At 28.7% G+C, this 23,762-nt stretch overlaps 1 protein-coding gene across 2 annotated transcripts in view; it reads left to right on the plus strand.

Moving 5' to 3' along the window:
• Nucleotides 1-23,762, plus strand: part of LOC123295632 (uncharacterized protein YBL113C-like) — a 276,979-nt gene that overhangs the window by 27,358 nt on the left and 225,859 nt on the right. The gene's annotated exons all lie outside the window — the stretch shown is intronic.

A 23,762-nucleotide genomic window follows, 5' to 3' on the forward strand; every position in this document is an offset into this window, starting at 1 on the left:
ATATAAAATATAAAAGTTATCAAAAATATCAAAGTAATAATAAAGCTTCTTTAAAAATAGTTGTTATAACTAAATTTATATTCGTGATTACCTTTTTTGATTTAAAGGAAGAGTGCATTCGCGATTATCCCTAAAACATTTATCCGAAAATATTTACCTAAAAATATATTACAATGATATTATTTCCAAGTTAAACTTCCTTACTTTGTTTAGAAAATACTGTTAATTAAAAACACCAGGGACACGTAATTATTAATTTAAATGAAAGTACCAATTTATTGCCGATGCCAATTGGCGCTACAGCCCGGGGTGGGCCTTGGCCTCCTCTACAATACGCCTCCAAGCAAAGCGGTCCTTGACTGCAGATCCCCATCCAGTGACTCTCATCACCTTCAAGTCACCCAGTACCTGGTCCAACCATCTGAGTCGAGGTCTTCCTCTTCTTCTAGTGGCATATATCTTTGCTTCAAGTATTTTCTTCGGCATTCGTGTGTTTTCCATTCTCTGAACGTGTCCGAACCACCTGAGTCTTTGTGATTTAATGACCTTCACAATGTCTTCTCCCTGTGGGATTTCAAGGATTTCTCTGTTGGTTCGGATACGCCAGTCATCTTCGTTCTCTCGGATAGCCCCATATATTCTTCTTATTATTTTCCTTTCAAATCTCCTGATTCTTTCTTGATCCTCCAATGTTAATGTCCAACTTTCACTGCCGTAGGTAATAATGGGCCGTATTAGAGTTTAGTATATTGTCATTTTGGTCTTCCGGGAGATGAGTTTGTTTTTCAGGAGTGTGATGTTAGCAAAGTAGGCTCGATTTCCACTTCGGATCCTTTCTTTTATGGCGGCACTAGTTCTTCCTTCGTTGTTTACAAGCTCCCCTAGGTATTTAAATTCTGCTACCGCCTTATATGTTATGTCGTCTATTGTCAAGTCATCCATCGTCCTCCGATCTTGTGAGGCCGAGATCTTCATGTAGACTGTCTTGCTTTCGTTAATTACCAATCCCAATTTTTTTCCATTTTCCTGTATTTCTCTAAATACTTCTATCTACCAATTTATTATTCGTCGGATAATTACAAAAAACTTCAAGTATTGAAAGTATTGAAAAAATGAGTTACGTTTTCGTAAAAAAAACCTGAAATTAATGTTTGCAAATAAAAAAATGACAATCAAAAGAATAGTTTAATCATTTAAACCCCAAAACTTCGCTGTTCGAAGTGGCGTTACCAGCTGGCGTGTTTATCCCACTCTCCTCTACATAGGTACTTACAATATATACATGTCGGTATATGCCTACAATACAATACAAGAAATATAAATTTTTATTTTATATACACATACTTATGATTTATTTTTTAGATTTGAAAATATAAAGTATATAGTAACAAATCTAGTGTGAAATGTTTACATACAATCTATGTGTTTTGGGTGGGAGGTGTATTAATATGTACCAGACCAATATGAAATATTGTGTTTGAAATTTAAGGTTCTTCTAGCACGATAACTGACTTAAGGTAGTACCTACACGAAAGTGATATTCCAAGAATTTCTCAAAACTCAGAATATAAAATATTTAATTCATAATACACTTGCTGTTAAAATTAGAAGATGATTTACCATGCCATACATGAGATATTAGCAATTAAAAGTGACGCAATTTGTACGTGTACATGGGAGAAGTGTATAAAAATACACAAATTTACAAATATTATATTTATTTACCAATGAATGAAGTCCACCATCTCTATGAAAAACTAATATAATGTAGAATACTATATTTAGAAAATATATAAATAAAAATAAAAATTATTTACCATATAGTTTCGATAAAAAACTTAAATAAATAACTCGTTTTAGCGATATTTTTTTATGGAGAGGATATAATAACTAATGGTAAAGTTATATATCATAGTATGTGTGTGTATACGTATAGAAGATTTGTTAGTGAGGAACTACAGTCTTGTGAAAATAATATATGGTATATGTATAATAGTCATAGCACAGTTAATGCACTGAATGATAGTATTAGTCCAAAACTTTTTGACTGGACGGTCGCGGAGGAACTACCTTAAGAAAAGTTAATGAAAATCTTATATTTCAGAGAAAATAGGATCGATATAATTTTTGCTTTGCTTATATAATAAAAAACAATTTTTTTGACAACGTTTCGTTATTTGTTATTGCTTCTTTAAGTTTTCTTTAATGTATTAAGAATGTATATGTAATGAAATTCATACCAATTTTAATAATTAACGAAATTTTGTGAAAATAATAAGACAAATATATTGATCCTATATCCTCGAGAATCTTAATCAGCATTTTTTTTTTACATATTCTGCCTATTTAGCAGCTAGGCAGAACGCTTTTATCTTTATTAACTCTTTGGTACCTGAGGTAAAGAAGGCACTGTTGATAAAGCCCACTTTTGACATTACATCACTCTTGATACACACATGGGCTTAAAAAGTGCTCAGTGTAAACGCTGCAATATTGATCTCGCACCGCCATCTTATGAGTGACGAACGAGGCTTTGTTGAATCAACAAGTTACTATGTATCTTTATAATATGATAACGTATACGTTTTATTTAGAATATATTTTTTGTATAAAAAGGCCCCAGGGAAGGATTTATAAAAGTCAAACATTTCTAAAAGTTTTAACTTTTACAGCCTGTTATTTTCTTTGCACTACGACAAGATGTAAAGAATATGCAAGAAAGTATATATTGCCTCCCTAATTTTAATTATATTCTTTATAGCATTGTTAATTTAGGTGGTGGGTTAACAGGCGCAAACAAAATGCTTCTTGTGAAAGATCTTTGCATTTGAAGCTCAAATTGTTGTTGAAGTCTCAAGTAGAATAGAATTCAGTTGAAGTATTTTTAATTCACGTACAGTTTTGTTTTTGATTTATAAAAATATCCAAAATATGATCTGTGAAACTTGTAATTAGACAAAAAAGGAGATACAGTTGAAGTGACGTCATTTCTATAAATCACCATAGAGACTTCATATAAATCCCATTTCGCAAGAAGGTGACGCGTAATAATTTTTGAAAGTTTATAGCTTCTTCGTTTTTTCAATCAATCTATTACATATATTTCTTGTGTTCAAATTTTTGTAATTGAACTGCTCCTGAACGGATGTACCTTTTTTGATGAAATTTTGTGTGTGTGTTAAAGTGGATGCGAGGATGGTTCAGATTCACATTTCATTCCACTACAACAGTTTTTGGGGGTTCCTCACCAAAAAAATAAAATTTTATTAAATGGTGGGAGCGCATATAAACAATACTAAAACTTACTATGACCTATGTATTATTAATAGTATTGAGATATTATTTACTATTATTCAGGTATTGTGAATAGGTATTTATTAGAGCTAAATATGAGCGCAGCGAGCCACACTGTCGAAGGCTCCAGGCAGGCTGAAGACTAGATCAATGGAAAAATAGATAGGGGGCTTAGCGGGCAAGCTAAGCATAGTATAGGTATTAATGAATTGGAGTTCCGTTTGCACAAGAAAACGTTTGCTGTGTCGCTAGTTTAAAAATAATTTTCTAGTTTTTTATGATATATATGAGCCTAGTTTTACAGTTGGATGTGTAATATGGAAAATTTAAGTATTAGGCATCTACCCAATTAATCTGATACTCAGATTACCGTGAGTGTATAATTTTTTTAAATTCATACTAAAATTTGTTTGTTCACACTATCAAGGCAAAAAATTTTATTTCAAGTGACTAATGAAATATTAACAACTATTTATTATCTACTCTAATCTTCAAATATAAGTAAGATAAATAAAATTAATTACACGAAACAAATGGGTGTAATTCTAACTATTAAAATTATTATAGAAAATAAAAAATCATTTGAAATTGCATAGAATTATTATTATGAACATTAAATAATAATTTAAATCTAGCCATTTAATCTATGCGTTCTTTTTAGTAACGTTTTCATAGCTTAATAATGTCGGTAACTTAGTGTGGGTGTTACAATTTATTAAGTAATTATATATTTATTATACATATGACCAACGATTACTTTAGTCATTGTTCATTAATAAATTATTTAAAAATATGGTGTTTAATCATATCGTAACCTTTTTTTAAATATTGGCCTTATATTATTAATTGAAATATTCGTTGTTTGCGTAGTCATGGTAGGGACAATAAAATCGGTGGCAGCGCTACCAGTGAAAAATTTTGGCGATAAAGGACGCTGTTATGACTAATTTGCAATTCTTTACATGTTAATGTTATAGAAAATATCAAATGAAAATTATTGAAAAACACTAATTAATTAAACTTAATGCATTAAAAATTGTGTAAATAAGAAATCAAATTGAACAAATATTATTTTTCATAATTATTTATTTTAATTTGTGAGACAATAATATTAAATTTTCAATGAAAGTCATAAATGCAATCCATACAATTATATTTGCATCCACACTGAATTTATTACCTTTACGGAACCGTTTTGAATAAAAGTTGATGAAATTGATGAGGTATTTAGAAAAAACACTCCAAAATTAGTTTTCTCGATTTTAATTCTTTCAAATGATTTTCTTCGAAGCAAAATTTAAAAAAAGATCCTTGTGCCATTTTCGAGAAAATTGAAAAACCGAAAATTTCGTATATTAAGTCAGTTTTCCGACTGAATCTAAAGGCTTATCTGTATATTTATGTCGTATTTCGGTTAAGTCACATGCAAAATTTGAATAATGTGTGTAATGTGAATAGTGTTTGAAATCCAATTTGATATCATAAGTCGATGCAAACAGATTATTGGCGAAAAATGTTGTTTTGGAATCATATTAATTTAAAACGTAACGATATATTGAAAACTTATTATCGAAATTTCGAAGGGAAAACATTGTATTTATATTACTAAGTATATAGAAAAAGTAAGAAAATTAAAAAATTTATTAATGAATTAATTAAAAACTTTGGCTATAATGGTATTGCAAACTAAACTTTTTATGCTTTGCTCTTACGGTATGAAAATGTGAAGTGTTAAACTTTGTATTTACCATTATTTTAAATAAGAAGAATTTGGTGAAGCGAGTATTATATAGTACATATATACTGTAATAATCTTAAAGAATTTGCATTTATTAATAGCAATTTAATGTTTGAGTTGTTCTACAAACTTAGTAAGAAAACGAGTCTGATTTTGTTGCGACTTTTTTTGTACATTCTTGTTGAGCAATTTAGTCTATTATACAGAATACAACGTTTTTTAACGAATCAGTCGAAGCATGTTAAAAGAAATCAAGCGGCAGGAAATTAAGTGAGAGTGTTTGTTTATATGGAGTTCAGAATTGGGTTCAGGAAGGTATGATGTATTCTATGTGTTTATCCAGATTATAAACAACCTGTGTACTACACTTCATCACAATCCGTTTCAGCATGGTTGAGTCAAACACACAAATCATATTTTAATATAAACTTCTCAAGATCCTGGATAGTTTTTAGTATTATTATATATGATTTGACAGAATCTTAACACCAGGATCTTGAATTCTTAAATAATATTAAAAAAAGCATCAATTTAGAATATTCGAACGAAACTTAAGCAGAATTAAGTCTTCGTATAACTTACATAATTATCATAATGCTAAAATTACCCACATTATTTATTTATTTCGCAAGTAGGTATCTTTCCAGGATCCTTAGAGCTCGACAGATTACGACGTAACTTTCACCGTTAACAGTGTCGAGTTGACTAAACAATGCTCTGTCTCTGTCGTATGTACAATTGACTCTGCTGAACGAAAAGGTCATTCGTTGGTAAAAAAATCGATGGGCAAATTTCGGGTAGAGACATTTTTTAATCTAATTTTAGGAAAATAAGATAATATCTTCCAGTAATTTGCGGTCTTAAGGTCATCGTAAATAAAGCATATTGACTACATTTTGTTCGAGGAAATTGTGACTACATTTATTAAGGGGCAAAAAGTTAGGATCGTGAGAATTTGGGACTTTTTTCATGACAGTTCTATCATTACAAATAATTTCTGCAATATCTTAATGTTTCAATTTCTGAAGAATATTATCGTTATTCTGTTTTGTGGTCCAAAAAGAATAGCTTTTGAAATAACAATACCTTCTTCAATATTTTAATTTTCAATTAATCTATACGTAAATGTATAATTATTTATGAAGCATCTTCATTCTCAAATAGATACTTAAGGCTACCTATCTAAATGAATTCTATATGTACATATTGGAAGATCATGTTATAATACAATTGATTATTACGCATTCAATAATAGTATTAAATAGTTGAGTATTACCACTAACACAATATATTAGATAACTAATTTCAATAATATTAATAATTGTTTATAGTATGAGATGAAATCAATTTTACTGAATGTCTCAAATTCTCGTGCCACAAAATGATCGGAATGACATTACATCGTTATGTTAATTAGAAACATTTTTCATGTTTTCAATTGCGAGTGTCTATTTTTGCATAAAAACTACAAGCAGTTGTCAAATATCTATATAACTATACACGGTGTTCTAATGACTGTAGAACGTTCGACTTGAATAAGCTCATAAGACGAAGTAAAAAGTTATTTACCAATTTTCGATCTTAGGACAAATTTAGAAGATATGGTTATCGAAAAATTTGAAAAATTTATCTTCAGATGTTGTTTCAAAATTCACATTTGGTCACGAGGGCGCGTCCTTAGATATTCAATGCCAAAAGTCGCGAAAATCAGTTTTTTGTGAATATTTCGTTTCTTTTGCCTTCAATGGTATTAACATTTCTTATAGAAGTTGTAGTTGATAAAATTTTCTACAATTTTTTCTGCAACTTTTTTTGTTCCTTGAACTGTTAACTGTTAAGTAGTTTTTAATCGATAATTAAGTGAAATAAACCGTTTAAAAGGCAGGTTCAATCGTGAATCCTAGCCTTTTGTGCGGTATTTTTCGTTATTTCTTCTTAGATAATGCTAAAATAATTATTTAATACTTTATATTTATAAATATTGATCCAATACTGAAGTACTCTAAGCTGAGCGCACCATATTCAGCGCCCTCTATATCAAAAACAACGTACAAAAAAAAGTTTCAGACAAATATAATAATAATTTTGTAAATACGATTGAAAGGAAAAGAAACGAGATATTCATAAAAATCTGATTTTCGAGACCTTTGACCTTGAATATCTAAGAACGCGCATGCGTAACCATATGTGACTTTTGAGATAATATTTGTACAAAATAAAGCTTTGTAGAAGAATTCAGCTTATTCCGTTAGATTCCCAGGTGAAATCTTAAGATGATTGGGGAATGAATGATATGTAAGTGTTTGCCAGAATGTTCCTTTTTTCGGGATAGATATTCTGGATGACAATGTCTATTAGTAACAATTTGAGTATATATACTATAATTGTGTATTGTAATGTGTGTCAATGTGTGTAATATTTGAAACAGATGTTCAAACAAGAGATCATCTCATCTATATATTTCAATAAATTCATATGTTTGTGTGTGTTTACTGTTCAGTTAGTTTAGTATTTAGTTGGTTCAAGCAATATGTGTCCGACTGTCTGTGCGAATGTGTCAATATATTATTATTGTAACAAATGATGGACATTACACGACGTTCGTTACATACATGTTACTGTTACATTTGTATGTTATTAATATAAGCCATATTCCCCTGAAAATATATACTCACGCACTTTATCGAAGGTTGGTGTGGGTATAGAGCAGTCCCCAACCCAACAAATGAATTTGGAGTCTGATCTAGACGCAACTGATATCAATTGTTGGTATTGCTTCATTAAACTTTTTTAGCCTACTCCAATAAATTACATTCATGTTTAAGTTGAAATATATCGATTTATGCAAACATTTGAGTTATTTACGAATAACGTGACGGAGAGGAAACGTCCTATTTGGATATCTAAAAGACCAGGATTTGATTCTCGGCTCTTGCAGAATTTTTTCGTTTCTTTCTATTTGAATCATTAACAAGCTAAACACAAAGAAGTGTTCTTTCTACTTTTTTAAATGAATATACGGAATGTGCCTTAATCCATTAAAGCGATCAAGTAAATCGATACATAGAGTTAATACGGAAAAAACTATTAAAAATATCATGTACGAGTGACTATATATTAAGATTACACAAGATTTTGAAACAATAATATATAACGATTTATAATTTTTGGAACGAAGTTGTTTAACGCGGCTTGCCATGAGCAAACTGGTAGAATTCGTCACGTAAGCATGTAAGGCAGGATTGTGTGTCTACCATATCCATGGAAACCACTGTATGTTCATCTACTTGACACTTACCAAATTCATTATTATTCTGTTTGCTGTCAAACGAATAACAATTTATAAATGTTAATAATTATTTGTTATTTCACGTCATTTGTTATTTGTTTTTGTACTCGTTTTGTAAGGAATTTTGTTCCTAACGGGGGCCCACGACCGCACTCTCTTTTTTCCCTCTCAATTTTCATCGCCATTTATTTTGATACAAAACTATAAATGCTTGATAAATAGCGTATGGTTTAATCCTTACCCAATACATTCAATCTGAAAATAATTTGAAAAAATCAGACTGGTAGTCTTGTCTTGAACAAACTTTTCTTTAAAAATCTGCCTCGCACTAAAATATGTAAAAATTTAAAGGTCATTTAGAAATGCTGCTTCAGTTTTGTATTGTTGATATAAACGGCGATTAGATCCAATTTAAGAATCCAAAAAAAAAAACATTAAATCGTTAAATTTGAAGTAAATGCCCGACCAATTTGTCGGACTAAGAATCGATCTTGGCAAATCAGCGATCAGTTACAGATTCGTTCTAATCTTGAAGAAATAGAATTTTCCCCTCCAGTAGTATTCCGTTGTTCAAATAGGCGCTTCAAATAGAAATTCTCTACAGTCTACTTTTACCCTCAAATAAAGTTAGAAATTTGAAAATTTGTCTGAAAATAGAGTTGCCTTTTGATAGTGTTGACTAATCGGCATTCCTTCGTGCCCTTTTCTGTAAATATTCAAATATTTTAAGTAATCAAAAATATGCAAAGACAAGAATCCCATTTTAATAAGAAGCTTCAAGGTATTCATAAAAAGCACATTACTGAGAGGGAAATATTTCGTTAGTGATGGAGGTTTACTGCTCATGAGTTTTTTATGATTATAGACAGCCAAATTATTTTTAATTTTGTCATTTCATGATGTTGATGATCATATGATGAATAGTATATTATTATATTTAAATATATTTTATTCTATTTTTAGAAAATTGTATCTAAAAAAAACTATTTTGTTAAACATAGAACAATGTTTTATATAACATGTGGATTGTGTGAGACGAATTTGTCTTTATAATAAACTAAAAGTGACCATGGAAGAAGTAATGCCTAAATTTAGTTTTTTCTGATACTTTCGACGTCTCTGTGTACACAATATGGTGATTTTTCGGTAGAAGTAGGACAATGTCGAGAAAAATTCTGAAGGACGGATTTGAGATTAAATATGAATCTTGCCATTGCTTCCTTCAATTTCAAATTTTAAAGAATGTTAAAGCTGATTAAGCTTTGCTAAAATATATCTTATTCATATTGATTTTGTATACTGGAGATACTTAGAGATTGACTGCACCAAAATATTGCTGAAATAAGTTCTTTTATTGGGTAAAAGAATCTAACAAAATGCTCTATAAGTTTCTGGATAACTTGGTTTACTTAAATCTTATATTATAAATGCGACGTGACATTTTGGCATTTTGTATGAGGATATTACTTTGAAATCTGGGCTAGGATATAGGCAATTTATTTTTCATAAAATCAACTGCTAAAAAGGTGAAATGAGATCGAAAATGTGTTGTTAAAAAGCTTTATTACATGTAAAAACTTGATGTTTGTAATGGTTAATTCGATTTCGACGATATTTTCTTTGAAATGGTCAATATTATTTTCTTTGAAATCTTTAACACTTTATTAAATTTTTGAAAAACTAAGGTGTCCATTAACGTTAACAGATCAGAAGCTAAAGTAACGTCAAAGGGGGTTAAGAAGCTTAAAGAGTTAAGGGGGGCAACGGAATTGTGCCCATGTTGAGGAAAGCTGGAGTTGTTCTTGCAATTCGAGCGGATAGTTGGTTGGATATGTTTTCTGCCTTAACTTAATAGGTTATGGTCGCTGAGTTTGATTTAAGTTCCAATGATAAAATAATTTTTAGTGACTTATTTAAAGATTTTTTATTCAGTAAAAAATATTTCATTTAACCTCAATATAATTCATTTTTTACCATAATTTAGTATAAATTACAAAAATTCAAGAAAAAATAATCACATTTTTTTAATGTTGCATACACAGTTATTAAATTTAGAAAATTTATTTTTTTCATAATAAATCACCAGTAAAAAATTTATTTAAATAACAGTATAATTTTTCATGTGTGTAATTAAAAACAATTAAAATATTTTTACAAATGTTTTAGATTTTAAATAGACCACAATGCTGCACATAATTTTTGAAGGTGGGAGTTACACCACTCCCTACTGTTATAAATATACATATTTTTGATAGTTGCCATGAAGAAAATTGTTTTCAGAAATCTAAATATAATATTATATTAATTTTACCTGTACGTTACATGATGTATTATGCGTAGGTAATATTGTTTTTCTTACACTGCGCTAGAAACGACAAATAATTTATGACAATTCAAAAAAAAAGGTTTCGAGTATATGACAACAAAGAATTGACTTGCAACAAAACCCACAATCGTTTCTTTTTTTTATGGCCGACTGCTTTCCGATATTCTTCCCGTATAAGTATATACAGTTAATACAAAATTTGTATTTCTATAGAACAAGTGAAAAATTTGAGCGTTGTGCGTTGTAGAGAGTCATATCGTAACGTAACGATTCTTATCGTAAATGAAATGTTATAAATTGAGATTTGACGTTTAAAACAAGTGCTCGCATTCACAGCATTCTAATTTACAAACATAGGAAACTGATATTGGATCATCCTTTACTTTAACTTTCGATTAGCATGTAGCTTAGTGGTACTTCAAATAATAATTATGGAATTCAATTATAGGCAGGCAAAGAACCTTATTTTGACTGTCCAAATGTTTTTCTTGAGAAAATTGGAAATTCCATAAAACTCTCTTATCTACTAAGTATTTTAACTTTTCTTCTGCTCATCTTATTCCACGATGATACATGTTATAATGTTGTTTGCAATCAGTATTTCATGGATACTTTATAAAAGTTAATTGAACGTTAAAAATTGAAGAAAGATTATCGAAACTCGTTCATGTTTTTAAATGTCAGAAAATAAATATTACATGTAGAAAGTCGTGGACATTCAATATTTTAAGAAAATACCTACCTAGAATATAATAATATAGGGGAGAATGTGGTACCTGGAATCAAAATTTATATCAATGTGTTTCTTGAACCAATTTTTAAAGGCTTCACAGTGGAAATAGAGTTTCTTAGGTTGGCTAAATTTTTAATAGCAAATATAATATAATCGATTTTCAAAACATCCGATTATCGAATGAAAAACATCGATATTCGATTAATCAAATTTTTGTACTCATCCTTAATCAAAAACAAATACATATGAACAACCAGTTTCTCGTTTGCTTGGATTCTGATAAGTAAACTTTACTTTTATTTAGTTGACGTCTCATAGATACTTGAAGAAATTCAAGTAACCCAAGGTCCTGCACATTATCCTTTATGCCATGACCCTAATTATATAGGTAGACATCACCTTGTCTGAAATGTCTGTACAAGTGAAGCAAGTAAAATGTTATACGTTTTTTTATTAGTGATTGTCAACAAACGACAGACACACAACATAACAACACAATACCTATAATACATGTAATAATAATGTTAAAGGTATGCATGCATAAGCATAACAAAACACAAAATTATATTATATTAATAATATAAAACGTATGTGTCAGTTATTAGGTCAAAAATAATTAGCAAAATACACACATAAGCTAGTTAAAATTAAACATTGGCCATTAATAGCATGCGTGGGTATCAAAATAAGATCTATAATATACTTAAATATTTATACAATTATCTTGAATATCCTAACTCATCTAGGTGGTCATACTTTGTGAACCTAAACTTTTGAATACCTGAGATTATTCAAATTGAATAAATTATGCATAAATAAAAAAAAAAAAAATTGGCGACAAATTAAAAAAAAAAAACCCTCTTACCATGCTAACCAAAAGAGTCAATGCTCTCAAAACTTTTACATGAAAAGATATTTGAGATATGAAAATAAAAGAAAAACATGTTAAGACAAACAATTGATGTTAATTGTTGAAATACCATCTAAGTAAAGAAAGGCAGTCACTCTTACACACAAAGTAATAAGAGTATTTTTCTTCTCACTTCCTCAGTGGAAATATTAATAAACTGTAGCGGACTTAACGTAATCAAATTTGTGTAATAAAAAAACTGTCTATACTCAAATAATTATACGAATTTTTATTTAAGTTTTTTACTAAATACAAATACAATGTCGTTTACAATACTTTTTTTCTAATGTTATTTTGATAGATGATAAAACTTGGCTGTAGTTAACTTGAAAAGTCTGTATTGTAATCTCCTGCATCGCACACTGTGCGCTTGTTTATATAGTTACAATCAATTAGCAAATTCTAGAACTGTCACGTATGTTCTATTGCATATATTTTGCTTGTAATTGTTACCGTACGTATGTTCTATTGAATATATTTTATTTGTATTTGTTTTCTCTGTTTAAGTAATATAAAATGATAATGTTTTTTTTATTGACAGGTTAATTGTTAATACCACAAAACAAATACCTACATACATTAAATAAATGTATGCTTGACACAAAACAATACATGTACAATACTCTAACCTAATTTGCACCCTCGCGGGTAAATAGTGATGTTAAGGAAAAAATGTTTCAAACAACAGTTGTTAATTTTTTTATATGCACCATTTTTTACAAGTAAACTTTTGTTCTCTTTAACGGCTTATAAGATGTTAATATCATTTTAATAATCAACGTAATATTTAAAAAATCCGACACTTGTTTTTCTTAATAATATACAACAAGACATTTGTCAGCATCGCGACTTATTTTAAAGGTAAAATTGTGGACTTTAGATATGCTATTCCAATATGCTGGTCCAATTTCCGTTCAGTTCAGTCACTTCAGTTTAGGTGAAGAAAAATTGTAACAGCAATTTTTCAACATGTATCAATAAGTAATAATTTATTTTAATAGTCTATCCATCTATCCTTGTTCATCCATTTTAATACTATTATTTTCCTACTTATTTTATCAATAAATTGTTTGGGATCATGAAAGTTAATTTTAATATTAAAATATTTTTATTATATAGCATGTTTACTTAAAAATAAGTAATTATGTTATAATATTGATAAATATTTATAGTAAGTAATTTTAATGTTTAATGATCATTCATCTTTAACTCCGTAGGATATATATTTTTAATGTTTTTAAGAACTATCTATTTAATACGTAAAAATTATACTTATGAATGAAAATTATAGTTTAAAAAAACTAAGAAAATGTACTTGTTTGCAATGTATTCACAAAATTGATTATAAAAGCCGGTCATGGGAGTTAAATTTCAATATATTTAATTTTTGCGTGTATAGTGATAAAAACTTTTCATTACTGCCTTAAGGCTGTACGAACGCCAAGGCAAGTTTAGACATGTGGTTGAAATTATGTGTGCGTCATTTTCAAATTTGATGATAAACTTTGTTATGAATGTTGACGAAAAATAAGAATACAATTTTTTGATATCTGCCTTTTTTTCGAAATATCAAAAGTTAAATAGTTAAACAGAATTTTCAATTTTCAATATTCTGAAAATTACTACAGATATCGAAAAATTGTATTCTTACTTTTTCTATTATATTTTCAAATTATAACATAATTCACCAACAAAATTGAAATTTTTTTTAAATTTATGTCCCCATTACTGTGGTCATTCATTCTTAATTAGTCGGGCACAACGTTTTTTCTTTTCAATAGTTTATTAAGGCTTTAGCTTTAACTTAAAATTTTTTTTTTTATTTTCATCGACTAGTTTTTGAGAAATCTATGAAATCATATCATCCATCTACCGTTTTCCCATTAGATCAATGTTAATTATGCCTACTTTTGAAATAATTTATTTGTATAAATAATCGGGCAACTAGCATTGAAATTTTTAGAACTAATTTAGACTTAAATCCAGCATCGTATAAAAAAAAATCAAGCCTTTTATCCAAAATTGCCCTGGTGGTCGTACATGCTTAAACAATACATAATTAATTTTTTATTTGTAGCAAAGATGTGTAACTTTTAAGAGTAAACACGCACTGTCTGTGCAAGATAAAGAACTGGGATAAATACCCATACTCCACTAAAAAGAGAAGTTTTATACGTTTAATGTCTCTGTGAATCAGTGTATGTGTGTATTTTTGTGTCTGCCTGTGGCATCGTAGATCCTAAAGGGTTGAATCGATTTTGATATTTCTTTGTTGGTTTGAGAGGTTATTTGATCAAGAGTGTTCTTGCTATGTTTCGAATACAGAGGTTTCAGGCTTTATAATATGTATGTTGTTGGAACTTGAAATATGTTTTGTGTTGAAAATTTTGATTTTGATTTTCGAACCCATTCAAAGAATAATCCTAGGGAAATTTAATAGCTTAAATTTTGATGAGGTATTTAACGCTTAGAAGTTTACAGTTTTCGATATTTGTTAGGATAACAGATTATAAGGAAAAAAGAATTTTCATTACTGAATTTTGAAATCTATATATCAACATAATAAATTTTATAGTGGCAAATCGCTTTTAAAGGATCGAACTAGAAAATCTATATTTCTAAATTCGATTGAAATTTAGTTAACGATGCCTTTCAATAATGACTTTTGGAAACAGCACATGTAACAGTTCATTAAAAACATTTAAACATAATGTATACAATATTAATTAATTTGTATTCTGACAGTATAAAATGTTTCTAATTAATAAAATGTCACATAACTAAGATGTGGATACACGGATGGTGTCGAGGTGTTTGCTTTTATGTATGTTATTTGAACAAGATGAAATCAGCTGTTTCTTGAATTTTTTTCCCATAACGCGTTTCATTCAGATAAATTACATGATTTTTTTTTCTTCAAAATTTGGAGATGTTTCCAAAAATTTAAAACCATTTTTTTGTTGAATTAAACAAAATATTTTTTTAAATTAATGTGGTTTAATGATTTAATCTTAAAATTAAATCTTTTTAGAATGTTTTTTAAGATGTTTAGGGTACCAATTTTTGGAATACAATCTGAAATTATTATTGATATATGACCCTTCTTTTGCACAAGGTTTGAATGCAATTTTAGAACGTATCCTAACCTTTAAGTAAATTAGCAAAAAATTGTAATTTTCAACGTGTTTTTGTTCTTGATTATCGAAGAGATTATTAATTATGGAATAAAATGATGTTTCCATATATTATTCGATGATATTTCGGGTGCATTCATCTGAAGGGTACACACATACAAACTTCGACGTTGATGTAATCATTCAGTATTCAAGGAATCAGCCAATTATTACAAATAAATTAAAAATTTGCAACCTTGATAATTTCAATAATTTTTGAGTAGTGAACGAAAATCGGGAAAACATGCCACGAATAGGAAATGTCGATGAATTATTTTCCCATTTTTTCACCAAATATGAAAATACTGTAAAAGGAAGGAGAAAGAGTGAAATAAAAATTAAAATCGTCCAAGAAATACGGATGCTAAAAGCATTTTAAACTATTAAAAATAATTTTTCTCTGCTTATTTTATATTGCTTAAATGTCTTGTAAAAATCATAAAAAAAGTTTTGTAGATAAAACGCGTTCTGGTTAAACGGTTGCAGTGCGTTAAATTCTTTGTTTTCGATTGACGTGTTCCAATTAAAAGAACTAACGGTGTCGTATATTCCACCTTTACTTTTAATAACCTTTTATGCAGTACTATTGAGCGCCTGCTACCACATACATACACGTACATACATATACAATCTTATTAAAATTTTCATAAATAAACCTTTAATAAAATTAGTAATGTGTTGATATTTATAAATGTCAAAAATGTAGGTATAATCTTTATAATGTATAAAAATAGTTAATTAAAATTTTTCTTACTATTAAAATTATTTTATTTTTTATTATTTCTGAGATATTTAGTTCTTCAACGATTTTATGTACACAGAAAATACTGATTTAATCTTGAAATAAATTCTATTTTTGTATTTTTTACGTGTCGAAATTATCGCAGAATAATTTATTTTTTAGGAGATAGAAAGAAATCTCGTAAGAGATTTGCTGAACATCGAGGCAAAATTTACAATTCGGATTAATTGTTGGCTTATTTTAAGCTGGAGTTGGTACATTAGATGATGAGGATGAAAAGTCGTTCCCTTCAATTATTCCTAGAACTATTGGGAGCTGTTTAAGAATCACAGGACAAATCAGAGATTTATGCTCCGAAAGGTCTTCAAAGAATGGCTAATTTAAATATGTTTGACTTCTTAGAGGAGATGAGTCATCTTTTTTCTGCTTCATACTGTGACAGTCCTGGAATAGTCATTGTCTCAGACAGTGCCCTGTAATCTTACAGTACAAAAGTTACGTTGCTCTTCACTCTTATCGGTTGATTTTTTAAGATGGTTTAAGTGATGCCGATGTACGACAACTTTGTGTCATTTCATTTTGATTACTTTCACATTTATTTTGATAAAAAAGATTTATTGATGTCAAAAAAGTGCCTATGAGCCATCTCAAGGATATCAAAACTGAAAATTGCTGCAAAACATATATTTTTTTCTTAAATCAAATTTATCATACATGATAAGAATAAAATAATAATGATAAGAATAAAATATGAATGCAGTTTAATCTTTAATCCCTAATCTTTTGTGAGCCATGTGTGATTGCTTGGAGGGCCATCAAATAAAATATTCATAATCTTAGAAAGGCCCAGGTCTTCTTAGAAAACCACCTATCTGGCCATCATACAAAACCTTACTATATTGTTAAAAATCTTTTGGAAAAAATTATCTAACAAATGAAAACAATATAAAAAAAAACACCCGAGAAATTTTTCGGGTACGGAACCTTAAACTCGCAATTCAAACGTTCTAGGAACAATCTCCATTAAATAACCTTTTTCCTTAGAGCCTTCTCTAATCTGAACCGATTTTGAGGATCATAGCCTATATTTTAGATGTTCAGTTTATGGAACCCTCATTCGAAACATAGCTAAGAACACTCATTAAAATACCTTTCAAATGAAACAAAAAAATCCAAATCGGTTCATCTGCATAGGCACTATGATGCCATAGATAGGCACATATAGGGGTTAAACTTATAACACCCCTTTTATGGTTCAGAGGCTAAAAACAGAAACTTACGTTTCAATCAGTGTTCAAAGGTTTTGGTATGAAAATGTACTGCTTATGGTTTGTAATGTCAATTAAAGTAGTGGGGTTGCCTTTTTGATTGGTTTACGCCATGTCCACGAATATGAATTGAATTATTAATTGAATTTTTTAAATGTGGGCTATCATAGGAGCCCCGTCTCTCACTGGTTCCACTTATAATTAATTAAAAACATACTAGGTAGAACTGCATAATATAATTAGAAACTTATTGCATCCACTTAATATTAAAACAGACAAATTATATGCAAATGTTAATAAATCATCATATTTTAAAATATGTATCACGTAAAATATTTATATAATAAATAAAATGGTCATTAATTTTTTTTTGTTAAAGCTTATAGCTGTCAGCATTTATAATGATTAAATAAATAAATTTCACGATATTTTACATAAAATAATTGAAATAGACATTTTTGTATTATTATGAATTATTTTATATAATAATGTTGGAATGAATAATTGTGTATCTAGAAACCTAGATGAATTGTTCTGGCATAAGTTGAAGCGAAGGCTGGTACAGTTGTCTTCTGTAACGGTATATTTTTTTAGGAAATATGTAGTGTGTTTTTAACCTTCGAACCCAAAAAAGGGATGTTATCAGTTTAACGTCAATGTGTGTGTCTGCCTGTCTATATGCTTGTCTATGGCATCATAGCGCCTAAACGAATGAACCGATTTTGATTTTTTTATTTCGTTTGAAAGATAATTTAATGGAGAGTGTTTTAGCTATGTTTCATGTACGAGTTTAAGGTTCAGGTTCCGTACCCGAAATAACTAAAAAATTGGCGATAATACTGAGTGCAAATTTATTTGACATTCGGAGAAATAGAGACAATCGCTACTATGCGTTTTTATGCCTAAACGAAAAAAAAAAAAACGTTCCGCAAAATTCCATGATGCAATTGTGTGATTTGATTTTATTATGAAAATAATTTCAAATTAAATTTTCTATCATGAGCAGTATACAATTATTAAAAGTAAAAATTCAGTTCAGAGTTAAAATTCAGTCCTATTTATAGTCGATGGTTGAAGAATTAATATCTTCGGTTGCAATTAAAGGCAAAAAATGGTTATATGGTATTCTTTTACCCAATCTTTAATAATTAAAATAAAAAAGTTGTAAAATTCTAATTTTTTCGAGTACCAGCTAGAAAGGGTTAGCATCTGTTGTTAATTGGTAGAAAGATTGTATGATAACAGAAGTTCGAATTTGCACATCCAAACTATTAGTTCCAAAATATTAGCCAACCAATTTTTTAAATTCAAGTTTTTATTAAAATAAGAAAGAAAAAATATTTTTTTAAATTTTTTAAAAGGGTAACCTTATGAAACTTGAAAAATTTTATTATTTCTTATCTTTATGAAAGTCATTTTCTACGATTATTTTGACCCAAATATTACAAAAATGGTGCCTTTTTGCATGCCTGAACTATGAATTATAAAATATATATTATAATACAAGTCAATTTTTATGGATTCACATTTCACGTCGAATATGGGATAGATATTTTGAAATCCATAAACCAGATCTTTGCTGGACGCAAATTTGCTGAAGTCCATGTTTTATCCACAAAATAAGAAAGAAAAAATATTTTTCGAATTGTCGGATTTCAAACCGAACATTATTGTTCCCGATCTGCCGTAAGAGTATGTACGATGAAATAATCATGTTGATCAGAGATAATGTAGATAATTTCCAATCTGTCAAATTGACTTCCCCTGGGAACAGTGTTTTATTTCATTTTAAAAACATTACCTATAAACCCTTAAAAAATTTTTATTATTTGCTTACATGGATTGACTCAAATTAGATTATTTTAAAAAGTCTACAAATCTACAAATTGTTTCTTTTTAATATTTTTACAACTTTTGTTGTATTTCAATTAGAACTAATTTCAACATGATCTGTAATTTCTAAATGATCTGTAATTAGTGTTGTTCTAGCTAGACTCGCTTTTTATATTAACCCACATTTTAGTTGCTCTTAGGTATCGCCAATTACTTTTAAAGATTTATTGTTTTGAATTGTATGCATTTGTTTAAAGAGCTCAAAATTTCTAATTTGATCTACAATTCGTATTATTTGTTTTGCGTATATACTTCCATAATACATACACGCATATTATATTTAATATAGTACAGAGGATTGATTGTATGATTGCCAAAACTGATATTATATTTTTTTTTATATTTAACGCATTATAGTTCGTTTTATTTTCAAATATCCATAAATTATAATTAAACACCGTACACCATTTGACAATATTAAATTATCATTTTTATATTAATGACGATAATACCTTTTTATATGTGTGCTTATACATACAGGTTGGAACTAAAATCGAATGCAATCCGCTTTCACTCAATTTGTGATGCTTTTTCCGACAAATCATGGATTTTTTTCTCATGGAAAAAAACAACAAATTTATCAAGTTATGTTAATTAACCTATAAAAGAACCATTCTTGGGATTTAATTTATAAAATTTTTTCTTTACAAACTTGAAGAAAATCCATTGTTTTCGACAAAAATTTTGTTTAGTGATGAGGCACTTTTCTTTCTTAAATGATATGTCAACAAACCAATAGCCGTATTTAGTCTGAAGAATCACCTGAATAGCTTTAAAAACTGCCATTACATACAAACAAAACAACGATTTGGTGTGGTTTATGGGCTGATGGGATCATCGGATTAACGACCACGTAGTAATTTATTGGACTATTTGTTTCCTGAAATTGAATCTCGTGATCTCTAGAACATATTGTACAAAACAGCACGTGAAATTGTGTATTTATTGTGAGAATAATTTGGTGAACAATTAATTTCGCGCTTCGGACCAATGAGCTGGTTTCTTAAATCCTGTGACATCATATTCTTATAGTTTTTCTTTTAGGATTTAAATTACAAATTCCCTATGTATAATACGCATACAATTATTCGTCGAATACCAATTGAAATGCCAGACGGGTCATCAAACATTGGAACTGCAGAATGGATCATGTTGATTGCAGTTTCGGACATCATTTAGAAGAAAATATCTTTAAAAACTGAAGGTCAAGAATGACTCTTTAGTATGATAATCGAGATAACCCGATAAATTTATGTCTATATTTTTAGTTTTGTAAAAAGTTACCTCTAAGTGAATCACCAATTATAAAGATGGAAATATTTTAGTAGCAAAAAAAGTTAATAGCGGAAATATTCATTTTGAGGATCCCTAAATCCATTTTGACTCTTAACAAGTCTTGTCGTAGTGGGTGTACATATTGCAGTTTTGATATGAAACGTTTTCGTTGTTAATATGAAATCAAAGTTGATACGATTTCAGTGACATACGGTATGAACGTTTCTATTTATAAGAATATCTTATGACTAAATTAATTGAATTAACAATAATTGTTTGTCATTTAAAAATATTTAGACTATTTTGGTTTTTAATTTTGTAGGGAATATTTTTCTAAAGAAAATTATTTGAAGCATGTTTGTTGATATTATGCCAAAATTATGTCATCAACATCAACGCAGTCACATGTTAATGAAGTATGAAATTTTAATCAGAAATATTTTTTGATACCTTTCACTGAGTATGAGAGTGTGTGAAACTTTGATTAATTTATATGAGGTCATTGAATTTAAAATTAACTTTAATGCGTATTATTCTTTCTTTACGATCTCAGCCATTTTACAATCATACTTGTTTACGATTTTGGACGCACCCAATCGAAAAATGTGGCTTATATTATCAAAAATACTGTAGAAAATGATGAATTCTAAACTTTAAAAAGAAAATTTTATCATTTGAAAAGTCGAGTAATTAAAAAAAAAAATATAACATAGGTTAATAAAGTTGGCAGTGCCGTTTTAATACTGTATGATTATCACTCACGTAATGTCTAAATACAGAAATTAACTATTTCTCTATCTATCTTCTACATGAAAAGCTTATATAATCTATAAGCTTATATAAAGCAAATATTATCTGAAAAAAGAAATTCTGAAAATATCTAGAAAAAAACTCACGTAATCGTCGTATGAACGGGATTTCCATATTTTCGGAAACTATTTATACAAAGAGTTTAATATCTCACAACATTTCTAGAAAAAATACAAAAGGGCAAAGGGCATGCAGATGAATTTGTTTGCTTTAATAATACGCGACATACGCCAGTAAAATTTTTCATTAAAATCGGAAAATACAATGTAAAGCTACCTTTTGGTATGTTATTTGGACCCTTAGGGGGGTGTGAAACTACTTTTTGCAAGCAAAAAAGTTGTGCTCCAAATTGTCAGCCTTTTTTTAGTTTTTCACTATTACGCAGATAGCACAACTTTTTTTCCTTGCAATACGTAGTTTCACACTCCCCTAGGGGTTCCGAATAACATACAAAAAAGCAGCTTTACACCGCCTTCCAGTCGCCATTTATACCAGATTCCGAAAACTTGGTAATATTTTAGGAAACTTCTTCGTTTTTTTCAAAAAATTTTCATAAGGCTCACTAGTTGACGCTACCTACAAAATTTCATCGCTCTATCTTTTATAATTTTGGAGAAAATGGACATCAAAGTTTTGCTTTAATTTTGCCACGCACGTGAAAACAATGATGTTTACGAAAAAAACCATGTTAATTTTTCAAGCATCATATCTCAAAAACTATTAGACATGCCGAGATGTGGGTGAACTTCAATTGTTTCAAATTTAATACTGTCAAAATGATGGTAGCTAATCATTTTAAAAACTGATAGTTTTTGAGTTAAACTGCAAAAACTGAAAAAATTCCGAAAATTGTGAATTGGGCGGATGACTGCAATCGAATTAGTTTTTAACGGATTATGCAGGAAGCACAACTTTTTTTCGCTTGCAAAACGTTGTTTCAAACACCCCTGAAGGGTCCAAATAACAAACTAAAAAACTAGCTTTACAACGCGTTTTGCGATTTTAGATTTTTTTTTTTTGAAGATTTTACTGGCATATAAAAGCTTATGTATGTAACAAAAAGCTAAGAGAAAAATTAATTGAATAAATCGAATAACAATAAAAACAATCGAGATAAAAGCAATCAAAGATTTGCTTGTATCATTTCTAGCAAGACAAATTTTATCATGAAGTTCTTATGGCAAACTTATTTGACGTTAAATACCATTTCCGATCTCTCTATCTAATTAGTAGTTTATATGCATATACCGTTTAAATAATATATTTCTTGGCCAATTTTAAAATAAATTTATTTGTTTGTCATCTATTTTACGGTGTTTTCATTCTTCGTTAAGAAATGCGATAAAAAAAATCGATATTCTCTACTATATTGTAATATGAAAAATAATCAATTATTTAATATGTTGGGAATTATCATTTACTAGAGTGATCACCACCCTCTTCGCTGGGCTTCTATGTAAAGAATGATAAAGATTGCTCTCGCTTATCCCCTTTCTATAACACTCGAAATAATGGTAAGGATTGTTTTACACAGGTAAAATATATGTATGGTTTTATATTTTTTTAAATGTATAATAGTCGTAATTATTCATTGAGTATATCAAGATGGCCGTGAAATATTTAATATTGTCTATTTTTACAAAATGTAAATTAATTTTTAATTTTTTTTTAAATTTTATTAATATATCTTTATAAATTATATCTCATGTGTTATTCTGAAGTATGAGCTATATTGCTGTACAGTTTCATTAAGAACCATTCGCTAGTTTTAGCGTGAAAGCGTAACAAACAAACAAACAAACATGCTTACTTTTGCATTTATAATATATATAGATAGAGATAGAGATAAAGATAGAGATATTATAAATATAAAGTGAATGTAAAATAATTAAAACAGAATTTCTCAAATTGTATTTATTTATTTACTAAATGCTTATTTAAATTACAGTGTTACTATATGAAGTCGATTCGAATAAGATTAGTTTCAGTTAGTAGGAATTAGTAACAATTTCTTTATGCACAAGCTTATATATAAGCAAACATTAATGCTTAGATTGGTTTTGAAAGGAAACTGTTTCCCATTACAATTTATAGATTAGTACCTGGTAATAATTTTAAACATTAAAACATTTTCAATGTTTATGCATCTATTTTGATATGTAGGATAATAATATTTCATATTTGTTTTGAAACGAATTTGTAAATAAAATTATATTTATACAATTTATTTCCTAGAAAAAATTGCTTTTGATATCATTTATACTTGTAAAGCTGTGAATTGCAAAAAGACTATCCATTTCAACATTAGACC

This window comes from Chrysoperla carnea, chromosome 3 (genome assembly GCF_905475395.1).
Source record: "Chrysoperla carnea chromosome 3, inChrCarn1.1, whole genome shotgun sequence".
Classification (NCBI taxonomy): Eukaryota; Metazoa; Arthropoda; class Insecta; order Neuroptera; family Chrysopidae; genus Chrysoperla; species Chrysoperla carnea.